Genomic DNA, 15,751 nt, shown 5'->3' with positions numbered 1-15,751 from the left:
ATAAAGACTCCAAAATTTGATCTCTCAAAATGTGGCTTCTCTGTTTTCTCATCTTACAACACTATCTACACTGTTAGTCAGGGACCATGAACTCTTGTTTCTATATTTCTTAATTTCTTCATGTCTATTTTATGTCTCCCTAACTAGACCAGATTTTCTGTTCTGTTTTACTTCAGAGTTTTTTTTTTTTAATTTTTCCTTGTTTTTGTTGGTTGTGAGTCTTGGGCATTGTCCCTGAGCTTTTTTGTTCAGGCTAGACCTCTACCACTTTGAGCCATAGCACCACTTCCACTTTTCTGGCAGTTAATTGGAGATAAGAGTCTCACAGCCTTTCCTGTCAGGGCTGGCTTTGAACTGCTATCCTCAGATCTCAGTCTCCTGAGTAGTTAGGATTACATACTAGAGCTATTGGCACCTGGCTACTTCAGACATTTGATGCCTAGTCTGAGTCCCATCTCCAGCATAAACCTAGAAAAAGTCATTTTGGATTAGTTCATATCAGTTGTCAATCCTGAAGCACAACAGCCAGAGTAGGATGAAGGTCATGTTCTATTATAGTCTGATGATGGGTGGCAAGATTTTCACAGAGGGCAGTTCATGGTATGTGGGCTGAACAGGCATCTTGATAATGTTTACTGTGCAATTTTAAGTTTCCAGAAGTTTTATATTCATGACTCTCTGATCAGAGCACTTATGAAGAATTAGAAAGAAATATGTTTTTGTCAGTCATAATTGTAGTCCAAAGTCTTCTTTTTCTGTCCTATGTTTTCTTTGTTTCATATTGAGTAAAAAAAGTTGATACTATATTATTTCCTATTTACTCCTCTCCTTTCTTTCCTCCTGCTCTTTCTTCTTCTTTTTATTTTTATTTATTTATTTTTGTGTGTGAATTGAACCCAGAGTCTCATGAACGAACTTGTACTCTTCTTACTTGAGCCAAGTTTCATCCTACTTGATTGTGTTTTGTTTGGGGAATAAGTGAAGTATCCCAATTTCCTGGGGCCGGTGGGACTCGAACCCATGATTGGTGAAAGGAGTCACCAGCACTGTCAATCTGGCTGGAAGACGTTTATTAGCCACGCGACGACTGTCTCCAGCTCGAAGCGCTTCAGAGAACGGCCCCTTTTGTTTTTCATAGGGAATTTTTATAGGAAAGGGTTACACATAGGTGATGTTTGCTAAAGCAAGCAAGGTTACAGAAGCAAAACATAGCAAAAACATAGCATTGAGTCACAGGAGCATTTGTAAAACAATCTTGACTTGGTCATCATGACTGATACTATCAATGAGCTATTGACACTATTGATACTCGATTACAAAATATCAAAACATATCCTTGGATTACAGAAGTCAAAACAAGCTTGGATAGGGGTAGTCTATTTTACAGAAATGATTTTTATTACAAGCTCCTGAATAACACAGCAAGTCAGTAGAGCTGATGATAAGCATCAAGGTTATCAGTGGCCTTCAGCAAAATTTGTGGTAAACTGTAAAGCTGCCAGCTTAGTAAACTTGAGTGAGGGAGAGATGTTCTTTTGCTTTTTAGTGAGGATGTAAAGGGGTCAGCCTTAGTCTGGAATTTTTCTTTCTTTTTTTTTTTTTTGGGTCCGGTCATGGGGCCTGAACTCTGGGCCTGGGCGCTGTCCCTCAGCTCTTCAGCTCAAGGCTAGCGCTCTACCACTTGAGCCACAGTGCCACTTCTGGCTTTTTTCTTTTTGCTTATGTGGTGCTGAGGAATCGAACCCAGAGCCTCAGGCATGCAAGGCAAGCGCTCTACCACTGAGCCACCTTCCCAGCCCCGGAATTTCCCCTTTATCAATAATTTCGTTCTGTTTTCTGATTTTACATTTTTGTTCCCATGGATATCCTTCTTTTCCAAGGGAAAGGGGCTCAGGGGAGAGAGTAAGTTTCCTGCAGCAGGAGGGACTCAGGCTGGACAATAGAAGGAACTTTTTGCCAGTGAATAGTCACTCAGAGACCTTGATTTTTTTGGTGGGGATCAGCACAGTGTTACAATAGGGTCTCCCAACTTTGCTGGCACTGGCCTTAAACTGCCTCCCAAGTAACTAAGTGCCATCAGCACCCACTATTTCCTACATCTTCTTGACATAGACCTTTTTCTAGGATCAGCTAGATCAGCTCAGGCATAGTTTAGAAAGCATGATTTTGCAAAGTAGGCCTTTTGGATATAATCAGATAGACAAGGACCTGTGTTGACTAAGTTGAATACAACCTGTATCTGTTAAGATTATGGCTTTTGTAATAATGAATCTGAGTTACTGAGAGTTGAGAAGAAAAGAGTACAGTAATAGTAATTTTCCAAACAGGATAATCTAGTGAGAGAACATATTGGGTGAATATTTTTAATTTTGAAAACTCAATTTAAATTTGATGATGATAAAGTGCCATTTTCCTTTGGACTAAGTTTATCCATACTAAGTACATCATAGAAGGAGAGCTGGTTTTATACTGAAACCTAACCTTCAAAAAGACTGGCATTCACTTGGTGCCAATGGCCTGAAATCTGCCTGTAATCCTTGTTACTCAGGAGGCTGAGATTTGAGAACTGGGGTTCAAAGCCAGCTTGGTCAGGAAAGTCCATGAGACTTTTCTTTCCAATTAGCTATCAAAAAGTCACAAGTGGAGCTGTAGCTCAAGTCATAGAGCACTAGCTTTGAGCATAAAAGCTCAGGGGCAGCACTCAGGCAGAGTTCAAGCCCCAGGATCAACACACACCCATAAAAGAAAGACTGTCATTTTATTTCCATTGACCTTGTTTCTTACCATTTCAACCACTTAATAGTAATTTTCAAGAGGAAATCTATTATTTTTTTTCCTTTTTCCTTCCCTTGGTATGGGATTTCCTGTCTAGTAATGTCTCTGTTTCCCTGTAGTCATTTTATAACTGCGTGGAAATTCCCTTTTAAAAGCATGACTGAAGAAAATTGTGTAACATCTCTTCAAAATCTTTTAAGAAATACCCTTGACATATTAAGACAAAATGATCTGAAACTTTTTCCATGGGTTATTGCTATTAAAAAGAAAGTAAAGCAATGTTTTAGTAGCCTATGGCTTCACTGGTAAATTTTCCCTTATCATTCTTCATGGATTGATTGTTTGACAACAGAATTCTTCACATGATGGATAAGTTGTTTTGGTCACTCAATAAGTCACAGTATGAAAGACAATATGACTATTGTTTTTTTACCTTTCTCCCTTTATCTAATCTAAATTACAAATCAAAACTTAGTTATTGGCTATGGGAGATACAAACATAAAAACTAGACAGTGAGAAAAAGATGTCAAAATATTTTTTGTGTTAAAGATCTATCATTGTAAATGATATTTTCACTAGTTTTTAAGCAAACTGACAAAAAGAATCTCTGTTTATAATGAGAATTCTGGATACTATTTAAACAAGGGCTCCTGTTCAGACTTCTTGATTTCTTTGATTGCTACTAGATAGGTAAAAAGAAGTGGGGAAAATAGTCACTGATAGAACTTCAAATTTTTCCTACTTAGATCTAAATTATAAACATGTATAGGGCTATATGCATATATTAACAAATTGGCTAAAGAATGATATACTCAGGAGGATTCTAATGGTGTAACTCTACTGGACAACTAATTTACTGTTAACAAAATGAGTACTAGGGGCTGGGAAGGTGGCTCAGTGGTAGAGTGCTTGCCTTGCATTCATGAGGCCCTGGGTTCGATTCCTCAGCACCACATAAGCAGAAAAAGCTGGAAGTGGTGCTCTGACTCAAGTGGTAGAGTACTAACCTTGAGCTGAAGAGCTGAGGGACAGCGCCCAGGCCCAGAGTTCAAGCCCCATGACTGGCAAAAAAAAAAAAAAAATAGTACCAGGAAGCTGAAACATGTTTTGTTAGGAGAGGGAGTAGAAAGTGGAGAGATGAGTGGAGAGAGGAAGGGGTGGTAAATACAGTCATTATATTCAATGTACATATGTGAAAATGGAAACACATAACTTGAGGGCAATTTGGATGGGATTGGGAAAGATGGGATGATGGAAGGAATGACATTGATCAAGATGTATTGCACTCACATTAAGTTGGAATCCCTTGTACAACTACTTAAATTAAGTAAGACAGACACGAGAGACAGAGAGAGAGAGAGAGTCATATACTCTTCCCTAAATGAGCACTGTTGGACATTATCTTTGTGATTTCAGCTATAGGCTGCACCTCTTTTGAAGTGCCAGTTCCAGATCCTTGGCCACCCTGGTGGCTTTCTGTGACAAACATGACTTCTTGGCAATGTGAACTTCACAGATTAACTCTCAGTCTTTCCAAATTCATGTTCCTCCTGTTTCTTTCCCCGGGCTGTCTTCCTGTCCAAGTGGAAAACTGGTGTTCATCCCACTTACTTCTCTCTCTGTTACCATCTCCCACTTCTAATCCAAGCCTTCCTCTCTTTTCATTTCATCTTTTTCTGATCTCTGTGATCTACCTTCTTTTCCCCTGTTGTCAAATAGCCCACTGTCTAGGCTTTCCTGTTGGAAGCCCACTATGGTCCCTTCCTTCAATTCATCTTGTGCCTGACTATCACAGATTTTCTACAGAAACCTACCCTGGGGGGTGCCATTTATAAAATATGACAGGATAAAATTCCTACCTCCACTTTTTCCTCCATACTTACCCTGTCTTAATACTGCAATCTGTACTTCATAAATTCCCTGAAATTGGTGTGTTCTCTTTCTATTACTGGCTGCACAGACTGGCTGGAAACACTCCCTCCATTCTATATTTTTTAAAGTAGGAGCTTCATGCTTTATTTCTCCAGTGACATATTTATAGTTTAATACAAATTGGAGGCCTGCTAGAACACCAAATCCTTTAGGTGGTTTGGTCAAAGAGGCGAGACCTCCAGCTGGCTCAAAACAGAAATATCCACTCCTTGGCCCATGTGTGATCATCCAGCTCTTTCTCATTCAAGCTTGGCTTTTGTGTGGCCTCTTACACTTCAATCTCCACTTTTCTGAATAATATGTCCCTTTAAACATCTAACACAACACTTATGCAACACTAAAAGGCAGTGTGGCACTCTATGGATGATAATAGCAATTATTGCCACTAGAATCACATAGAACTGGATTCAAATTATATATAAAAAGGAATTATAGGGGCTGGGAAGGTGGCTCAGTGGTAGAGTGCTTGCCTTGCATGCATGAGGCCCTGGGTTCAATTCCTCAGCACCCCATAAGCAGAAAAAGCTGGAAGTGGCACCGTGGCTCAAGTGGTAGAGCGCTAGCCTTGAGCTGAAGAGCTGAGGGACAGTGTCCAGGCCCAGAGTTCATGCCCACGACTGACCCCCCCCCCAAAAAAAGAGGAATTATAGATAATTATAGATAAACTCTTCCTGCATATAAAGCTAGAAATACACTTTAGTCTCAATAAGCTTCAGTTTTCAAAATCTGTAATTAATCATATAGAAAATCAGAAAATAGTTTCCATATTACAAAGGTTTCTCTGGTTATTGTTGATTTTTTGCTTTTTGTTTCTTTTTTAGTTGGAATGTCACTGTACAGTCTAGACTGGCCTCAAATTTGAAATCTTCCTGCTGCATCCTTCCTGAGTTTGTCAGGATTATAGATGATGCCTGGCTCATATTATAAGGTTAAGTAAATGCAAATCTATATAAATGTTAGGCAAAGAGAAATAACTACCACATTAAAAGATTGTTTGCTTTGCCAAGCAGATGTAGTTAGATGTCCCCATAACTATCAAAGTTTCATGTTCCCTTTGGGTTGCTAAGAGTCAGGAACAGAGTTGGTCCTGAGAAAGACATTATTATCTTATTTAGAAGGAAGGATATTATCTTTCCTTCTAAAATACATTCACATATCTGTTTTTCCTATTACTCAGAAGTTCATTTTCAGTATAGTTTGCTAGGTGTTCTTCATATACTTTGCACCTTTAATGTTTAGAGTTCATCAGGCTTTGCATTAACAACTCTTTCATCGTCGTCGTCGTCATCATCATCATCATTTTTCTCTAGGCTAGATATCAACCCAAGGCCTCCGCATGAGGTCAAGCTCTGAGCTATACTCTCTTAGTGCTATTATTCTTGTTGTTTCCCAAAGGTTAATGAACTCATTGCATATAAACCACTTGCTTTTTCTTTTCCTGAGTTATAATTAGATTAACATACATATAATGGGTACCAAAGTGACACTGGATTATGAATCTGCATTTATAATGATTTTTAAGTAAGCCTTAGAGACCTGACATTTGAAAATTGTGCCGGTATTGGGGTTTGAACTCAGGGCCTTTTACTCTTGCTTAGCCTTTTTGCTTCAGGCTGGTCCTCTACCTCATGAGCTACATATATTCTACGTCCTACATTTGAAAATTGTGACCTGAGAAAATGTATCCTTTTCTGCTGCTTCAAATATTATTCATTAGCTAAAGACTTGCGAATGTATGGATGCATTCCAAACTTCACTGTTGAATCCCAACTCATATGGCTGGCAGCCTCTTTAGCATTTCCCTTTAGAGTTTTTCAGACAAAATACTGAAAAACAAACTACTAATACTCTGCTGCTAAGTGATTTTTACATTAAAGGAAGTAGCTTCTGTCCAAATGCTCACACCAGCATCATCAGCCTTCTCCAGAAATTGTAAAAGGAAATGACAATTTCCCTAATTGGAGGAAATAGGTCACAGAGGGTGGGATGGAGGGAACATTTTGTCCCTAGCCCCTGGCTCTCTCACGATCTGGCCTCAGCCTCCACGTGATGAGTGGTCTTGCTCCACCGCTCATACTCAGCCATGATGTGCTGCCTAGATTTAAAGCAATGAGCCAAAATACATCGTTTCTCCTTGAAGCTGATTTCATAAGTTATTTTGTCATACTGACAAAATATGGATATGGCCATCAGAAGCCTCCATGATCTCTCTAGCTTTTCCTTTACATTTTTTTTTCTCAGCAGGTCTGGATTTCTTTCATTGCACATACACTAAAACACTCTTAATCCTATTTCTTGTATATGCCATTCACTACCCTTCCCTGCAAACCTCTCAATTATCTTTTATTTGAAGAACTTTTTAGTATTTTTTAAAGTACTATATTAGATTTCAGGAAAGAAAACATTTCTCAGGGTGGCTGCCTCCTTTTGGGTTTAATTTATTTATCATTTATCACAGTGGTAAATTCATCTTTTGGCCATTATTCCTATTTCTCTCCCACTCTGATACTTGGGAAGTATTTGTCTTCACAGTTGCATTCTCCTAGTGCCTGGCATATAGAAGATATTCAGCATTTACTGAGTAACTGAATATGATGGGCAATACATTGATCATTTTCCAATTTCCTGTGTATACTTCCTTTCTCTTAAATCTTCAAATTTCTATTTTCTCCAGAATCTTGTTTTGTTATGAAATGTTTAGTCAGATTAAGTACAAAAACTGAATCGTGTCCTAAAAAATTTGAAAATTTCTCTCAGAGGAATGACTACATCTACAAAATTCCACTTAAAAAAATAGGTTCCCAGGAATTATATATTTTTGTTTTAAAAGTTTGGGTAGTTTCTCTGTTGTGAAGAAAATGTTTAGTATTTTCTTCCTGAGTTCTTGACTTGATTCTCTATAGTTGCACTCTCATCATTTGTGGCTTCCCCCACCCTTGCTCTCTTTCCTCAGCATCTTACACTGTTGAAATAAATGGGAGAGGAACTCATTAGAGCCCTTCCTCTTAATTAGTCATCTTAATTACTCTCTTGCTTAGATCCAGGGTGCTCCGCCCAATACCAAGATTTATAGCCCAGGGTAGTAGCTAAAAATAGCCCATTTCTTTCTACACCTTGTTAAGAATGGAGTGTTGCAGTACAAGGTCAGAAGTATGGTTTGGTAGGGAATGTAATTTTACTAGCCAGCTGCTAGGTAGAAAATATTATGAAGAGAGAAAAATTGAGCCCTAGGTTTAAAATACCTCTGCAAGATTACTACTAAGATTTATGAATCTTGATACCCATGACTCTAGTATCACTTATTTTATACAATCTTCCTTTGGGCCTCTCTCAGCTCTTCTGACAGGATGTACATAGTAAACAATGATTTTACATATTGCTACAGACTCTCATTTTCTAATTTATATTTTTGAACTCAGGAAGTGTCATGTTACAAGGTTAAGTAATGTGCCAGATTCTTCTGATAGTACACTGTGGGGTTTGGTGTTCAAATGTAGACCTTTCCGACCTCTAGGGGTGTTTTCACTGCTTTATCTTCAAGACACTTAGCAAGCCAACCACTGCATCTGAGTGGCTGATTTCATGAATGCTTCTTCTATGACTTTTCACATTGTTGCAGCCTACCCCATTGGCCTCAAAAGACTCTGTCTGGTCAGCTTTCTACATTACTTCACACCTCTCTCCACATTATCGGGAGCTGGCCTTCCACAAAAATGCCATGTCATAAAAGTATTGCTTCCTTTAAATGATATTATTACGCAGAGCTGGCTTTGTTTATAATAATCAATTATTATACATAACATAAAATGAGGGAAGGTCTTAGCCAAAACATTCTATTTATATAGAAATCAATAGAAATTTGCTCCTACAATTTTGCACAACTTAAAACAAGTTAATTTGTCTAAATGGTTAATACTATTAAGTGTACATTGAATATTTTAGTCAATAATATTCTATCAATAAGGTAAGATCAGCTTTCCTGGATGAATATATTGTTTTCATGAAGGACAAGAATAGAATGGATGAGAAGGGGAAGATGGATGGAGTAGGCATTAAGATATTAATGAAGTTCCATTTTGGAGTACAGCCCTAGGGAGAGAAGTTCTGGAACAAATGCTATTCTCTTGTAATAATATGAAATGCAAAAAGTTGGCTAAATTTGTGCTGCTGAGATGCAAGTGACATAATACAAGGAAAATGATAGTTTGCAGTCTTGATTATAAGATGCCTACTCCTTACTGAAGGCAATTAGTGAACTCTGGAAAAATGGTGCTGAATCCTAACCTTCACCTGGTAGTTTTCCCAAAGCATGTGTTTTCATCTAAGCTTTTTACGTCTCCCTATGACTTCTCTCCTTTTTTTTTTTTTTTTAGCAGTGGTAGTGATAGAACCTCACTCATGCTAGGCAAGTCTTCCATCACTATGCTACATAGCTCCAGCCTAGGGCTTTGTCAAAAAGCTTTAGACTGAATAATGCAAAATCCAGTAGAACCCAGTTAAGGAATTTTCTTGCAAGCATCTTGATGGTTTTAATAAGGAAGAGTGTGGAATATACAGCTAGCTTTTTGTACACTGGATGTGTCAGAAATTTATTCTTTTCTAGGGCCAACAGTGATTCAAGTTTATATATGTCTGCTGTATTTTTTGGTCTCCAAGGAATAATTACTTCTAAACAGCTTTAATTTTCTCTATTGGAAGGATTTAGAGACAATAGTCTATGGTAGTTGTGGCACGAGTGTTAAAGGACTTACATAGAAGCTGTAAGCAAACTTGTGAATTAGACTCTACACTAATGGAGAACTATGGAGCTTTTCAGCCACCCACTTGTACACTACCAGGCATATCTCTCTTTGGCCTGTCTATGAGAGTACTAGCAGATGACTCAGAGTGACCTTTCATGTCACTATTTCAGATTCCTAATTAGACAATAGCTGTCCTAGCTTCAGTTTTCATCTTGTGAAAATCATCTATGGTCAACTTGCTGTTAACCATTTCCCCTCCACCAGCATTTCATTTCAGCCCAGATCAGACGAGGCTAGCACAGTATTGTTAGTGGACAGCTTTCTGGGAAAGAGTCTCAGGGCCTACTGCTTTCCCAGATGTTACCTTATCACCTTGGTATTTCTTTTTTGTACATGTGGAAGACCAAGGTACTTATCATCAAAAGCAAAACAAAAGCACCTATTGGTAAAAGCCTTCCTCAAATCCCCTGAACCAGACATGTCCCATTTCCTCTGCTTAAGCTCATTTCCTGAGAGCCAGACTTAGGCCTTTCTGAACTCCTAGTGCAATTTACTAAAAACAAACAGCTTTGTACACTGCCTCTGCTTGGCGACATCATCGTTGGGAGGTAGTTTGGGAGGAGTTTCCATCTGTGAATTCTATGATGTGATTTAGTTTTATACATATACACATCTGTATGTGTACTCGAAGGAGTACCTGTAAATACTAGAAACATAACTGCCAACAAAATGATATATATTTTAAATTTCAGAATTTGTTTTTAAGTAACAAGAGACTTGAAACAATTTCTTTTTTCAGTTGTGGGGCTTGAACTCAGAACCTGGGCGTCAGTACCTGAGCTTTTTCTGCTAAAGGCCCAAACTCTACCACTTTGAGCTATTTAACCACTTTGAGCTATAGCACTACGTGCAGTTTTCTGGTGGTTAATTGGAGAGAAGAGTCTCATGGACTTGCTTTCCCTGGCTGAGATCAGCCTCCTGAGTGGCTAGGATTACAGTTGCAAGCCACCAGGCCTGATGTGAGACTTGAAACAATTTCTAGGGGAAAAGCAGACTGGTTCTTTTAGAAATTTAAAAATTTCCATATCAATAATGTATATTTATTGGTGATATTTCTGACAATTTGCTTGAATACAACTTCCTGCTCTTTTCTTTCTTTCTTTTTTTTCTTTTCCTTCTTTCTTCACCATGCTTTTCTATTTGAATTATTTGTTTAAACTGTTTCCTTTACATTACAAAATCTCATCCAGATCTCCCTTTCTGAATTTCTTCTTCTGAATAAATAAGATCTTCCCCACCCCCGAGCTATCTTCTGTCTGCAGATTAGTCCAAATATGTGTGATCATTAAGAACAAAAACAAAACTAAACCACACACAGGCAGGCTGCAGACCTGGCTGAATTCCAGGATTCCATTAGCCAGACAATGCCCCAGCCAATTCCACAGCCTGGGAGTGTGGGGGAGGAAGACCATCTTGGTCTCTTCTAGTGGCAGGCTGTCTGAGCAAGGTCAGCAGCAGGTTGAGGCCAAGAATGGGGTAGACAGATTGTTTTGCAAATACAGTAGTTGGCAATAAATATCTGACAAGACTTGTCCTACTTAACACACCAAACACCATTCATTTTCGTAATAGTGAAGATTGTACTTAAAATTCATTTTACAAAGTTTTTACCCCCTCTTAGAACCGTTGAAATAAAACTGTGACCAATTTTAGAATAACTACAGCAGCAGAGCAAGAAATGGTTTAGTGGAAAGCTAAAAATAGATGTCTTCTTTTAGATTTCTTTTCTTGTTTATTTCCAAAAGACTTGCCAGTGTACTTGGATTACAGTCTAAAGACTAAATTAATCAAATAAGACAATGAAAATGCAAGGATTAGCATTTTATTGCATTAAACAAGCAATTGCTGCCTTCTAAATTTGGATCTCTGAATCTTTATATTCTGTCAGCAATTTTGCATTGCTCTTTGTAAGAAATTAACAAATCTTAAGAGGACTGACATCTGACAAAAAAAATGCCTAAAAGTTCTTATTTTTGGCAGTCCTCAGGTTTGAACTCAGCATTTCAAGCTACTAAGCACGTACTCTGCTACCTGAGCCATGCCTCCCGTCCTTTTTACTCTGATTATTTTAAACTTTTATTATATATATTTTTTATGCCAGTAGTGGGACTTGAAACTGAGGGCCTCTCACTCTTTCTTGGCTTTTTTTTTTTTACTTAGAGATGACACTCTACCTCTTGATTCACACCTCTACTTTGGATTATTTTTAGCTAATTGGAGAAAAGAGTCTTACAGATTTGTCTGCTCAGGTGGGTTTTGAACAGTGATCCTCAGATCTTGGCCTCTTGAGTAAGTAGGATTACATACATGAATCACTGATGCCCAAATGGCTCTAGCTATTTTTTATTTTTTTTATTTTTTGGGTCCAGTTGTGGGGCTGAACTCTGGGCCTGGGTGCTGTCCCTCAGCTCTTCAGCTCAAGGCTAGCGCTCTACCACCTGAGACACAGCGCCACTTCTGGCTTTTTTCTTTTTGCTTATGTGGTGCTGAGGAATTGAACCCAGGGCCTCATGCATGCAAGGCAAGTGCTCTACCGCTGAGCTACCTTCCCAGCCCGGCTCTAGTTATTTTTGAGATAGAGTCTCACTTCTGCCCAGGCTAGTTTGGATCACAACTTCCTATTTAGATTTCCTAAGCTGTGATCACACACGCACACAGACACACTGCCACCACCACCACCATCACCACCACCACCACCACCACTACCACCACCATCATCATCATTAGCAGCAGCAGCAGCATCACACCCAGATCTGCCCATTGGGATGGGGGTCTCATGAACTTTTTTTTGCCCCAGGTGCCCTGGAACTGGGACCATCTTTATCTCACTCTCCTCCATAACTGGTAGGACAGGCATACACCCACCACACTGAGCTATTGGTTGAGTAAGTGTCTCTCAAACATTTTGACTGGGCTGGTCTAGAACTGAAAATTTCTCCTATCTCCTCCTTTGTAGGCCAGAACCCACCAGTGCCCACTGAAAGTTATATTTTTTGATAGGACTTTAAATTTTAAAAACTATTCAATATGTGTAAAGCACTTTGGTTTACCCAGTACTTCAACATATTATTTTAATGACTCATCCAAATATCCCACAGAATCCCTAGAATGTACAGTCCATGAAGGTGAAGACCTGAGTTTGCTAATTATTGTCTCAGTGGAGAACGTATCTCAGTGCTCTGATTGATATACCCTACCAGTGAGTGGGTGGTTACCATTGATGCCATTCCTGCTGGTACTTCACATATAGAATTTCTTTTTTTTTTTATTGTGAAAATACTGTACAGAGGGGTTACAATTACATGGGCAAGATAATGAGTACATTTCTTATCAAGCATTGTAGTCTCCTCCTTTGTTTACCCTTCACATCCCTGCCCATCCTCCCCCCTCTACCCCCCCCGCCTTCCCCCACCAAATCCTTCTCCCCCTCTCTCCCCACCAAAGTTGTAAAGTTCATTTTTCGATATAACAATTTGTACATCTTGTTGTTGCAATGGGTCCACCTGTATCCCTGCTTTAATGATTTGTTTTTTCCCTTCCCCTCCACAAATTATACCAACATCATATACAGTGAAAGCAGGGGTTATACCGTGGGGGAGGGACATATAGAATTTCATCTCAAAATAGTACTTCTTCTTTTACGGAGGAGTATATTGAGGTTTAGATAAGACCTTCCCATGTTCTTCAAAGATTTTTTTTTCCTTTAAGCTGTCACACTGCAAAAATAACACATTTATGGTTGCACAGCTTCTTATTGGTATGTCTAAGATGTCCATCCACATCGTAAATGTCATTTGTTATAGTGACTTTTTTAAATCCAGCATTCTGAATACACTGAAGAACAGGGACACATCTTTAGCATGAGCTGTAATAGACAGGTAGGGTGATTATGGAATCCATCTAAGTGTTTATCAGTGAACAAATAAAGAATTTACTATTAGAATTCTATTCTGTTTTTTAAAGACAGAGTAAAAACCTATCATTTGCCATAGCATAAGCAAACTTGGAGGACAACATGCTAAGTGAAATAACATGACATAGAAAGACAAATATCACATGTTCTTGCTTGTAGATAGAATATAAACCAGTTGAACTCATATCCACCAAGGATAGAATGGTGGTTCCAGGAATTTGGCGTCATTGGGGAGACATTGGTAAAAAGATAAAACATTTCAGTTAAGTAGAAGAACTAAATTGTAAATTTGAGATGATGCAAATGTTAGTTTGATTCAATAATTTCATATTGTAGGTACTGCGTACCTCCAATATACAATTGTGATTACCAATAAAATTTCACAAGTGATTTGTCTTTGGGGAATTAAGTGATCATCTAGATAGGGGAGGGTAGGAAAACATTGTATAATATCCCCAATTTGGCATAGTTGGCAAAGTGAGAAAACAAGATCCAGATTTTCAAGATCTCTTTTTTTTTCTTTTCTTTTTCATTTGTTGGTCATGGAGCCTGAACTCTGGCCCTGGGCACTGTCCCTCAGCTCTTCAGCTCAAGGCGAACGCTACCACTTGAGCCACAGCGCCACTTCCAGCTTTTTCTGCCGATGTGGTGCTGAGGAATCGAACCCAGGGCCTCATGCATGCAAGGCAAGTACTCTACCACTGAGCCACCTTCCCAGCCTCTCTCTTTCTTTTTCACTCATGCCTCTCACAATGTTCTTTCCTCCTGTAGGAAACAACCATTAAGATTCACTCTTCTCATTTTCCTCTCCATTTATTTATTTTTAAGGGGCTGTACAAAGGGGTTTCAATTTAACATGTCTGTTTGTGAGTAGAATGCATATTGATCAGTGTTACCCTTTTCATTGTTCTTCCACATCTCTCCAAATTCCACCCGTCCTCTCAGTTCATTCTTTAAAGAGTCACTGTTGATCTCAATCTTCAGATAAAGTTCAAGCCTGCTGCTTTTGGAGTTTAAAGCAGAGGACTGACATCTAGGCAGACTGACTTAGCGGTGTCATGCACCAACAATATGTGTTGATTGGATATTCTGAATTTTAAGAGTTTCCTGTTCATTGCACATAATCACCCATCGTGAGTTAGGAAAGCAATTTTGGCAAGAAGACCTGACAGAAGACTGTGTCTTCTCTAAGGAAACTGGAGAATGGTGACCTAAGGGGGCACAAAGTATTCGGTATATCATTAAGCTTTAAAATTCCAAAGATAGAAGTTGGGCTGGACTTTTAAGAAAAATAAATAAGAATAATCTAATTTCTTCTTCTGTATACTTGTTCCTACAGGAAATATATTGCTTGGAAAATCTCAAAATACTGACTGTGGTAATTTTTTTTTTGGCCCATTTTCTATTTTCTGGTCTTTTATAGTTTAACATATTTCATTTTCAATTCAAATTTGATCTAAAATATTGGAATTCTAACTTTTTTAAATATTAAGAAATACTCTATATAGTCATAGTTGGACTGAAAGATATAAAAAATCATAAAGTAATTAGTGAAAAATATTTTTCCTTAGACCATATATGTACATATATATATATTATCAACAGAAAACAGGCTGTCTGCCACACCCAGAAAGTCTCTTAAAAATATTGATAAAGATGTCACTGCAGACACATTTTAAGGTTAAGGGAAATCAACATATTTCTAGTGTTTGAAATATTTCCTTTTAGTACAGGTTTAGCAAAATATTAAAAATGCATAAGTGGGTGGATGTACTGGTATAAGCCTTTAAAAATTACCACAGTACTCTAGCATCTGATTTACTTAGCTTGGCTGAACTCCTCTTAGACCTATTAACTCCCACTTGAAGATTAATTATGTGGGGATGTTTAAAAACCTCATTTAGGTAAAGTACAAAAGCTATTAAAATATGTATAATTATTTAAAATAGAGTATTCTAAAGCAGCTATTGTGACCAGATTATAAAACACATTCAGATTTAAAAGGAATAAATCTCTAGATTCACTTGGAGAAGCCATTTTGAGATAAGTTTTGAAGATACGTTTAAAATTCTGTGAAAAAAAAAACTGGTTGGTTAGAAACTGGTTATTAAAGAAATATGATCTCTATTTTAAGAATTAAAATGAATTTGGGGTTGAAACCCAGTGGTAGATTACATACACAAGCACTAGGCTCAACATCCAGTACCAGAAAAGAGAGAAAAAGTCCATGAATATGAACTGTCCATATTCCAGAGTTCATGAATACTATGAACATTTTCCAGTGGGTTTATACAGTCATATTCTTAAACATCTTTAATAAAGTATTTC

The sequence above is a fragment of the Dipodomys ordii genome, unplaced genomic scaffold, assembly GCF_000151885.1.
Source record: "Dipodomys ordii isolate 6190 unplaced genomic scaffold, Dord_2.0 Scaffold72, whole genome shotgun sequence".
Classification (NCBI taxonomy): Eukaryota; Metazoa; Chordata; class Mammalia; order Rodentia; family Heteromyidae; genus Dipodomys; species Dipodomys ordii.
This window is presented reverse-complemented; position numbering follows the sequence as displayed.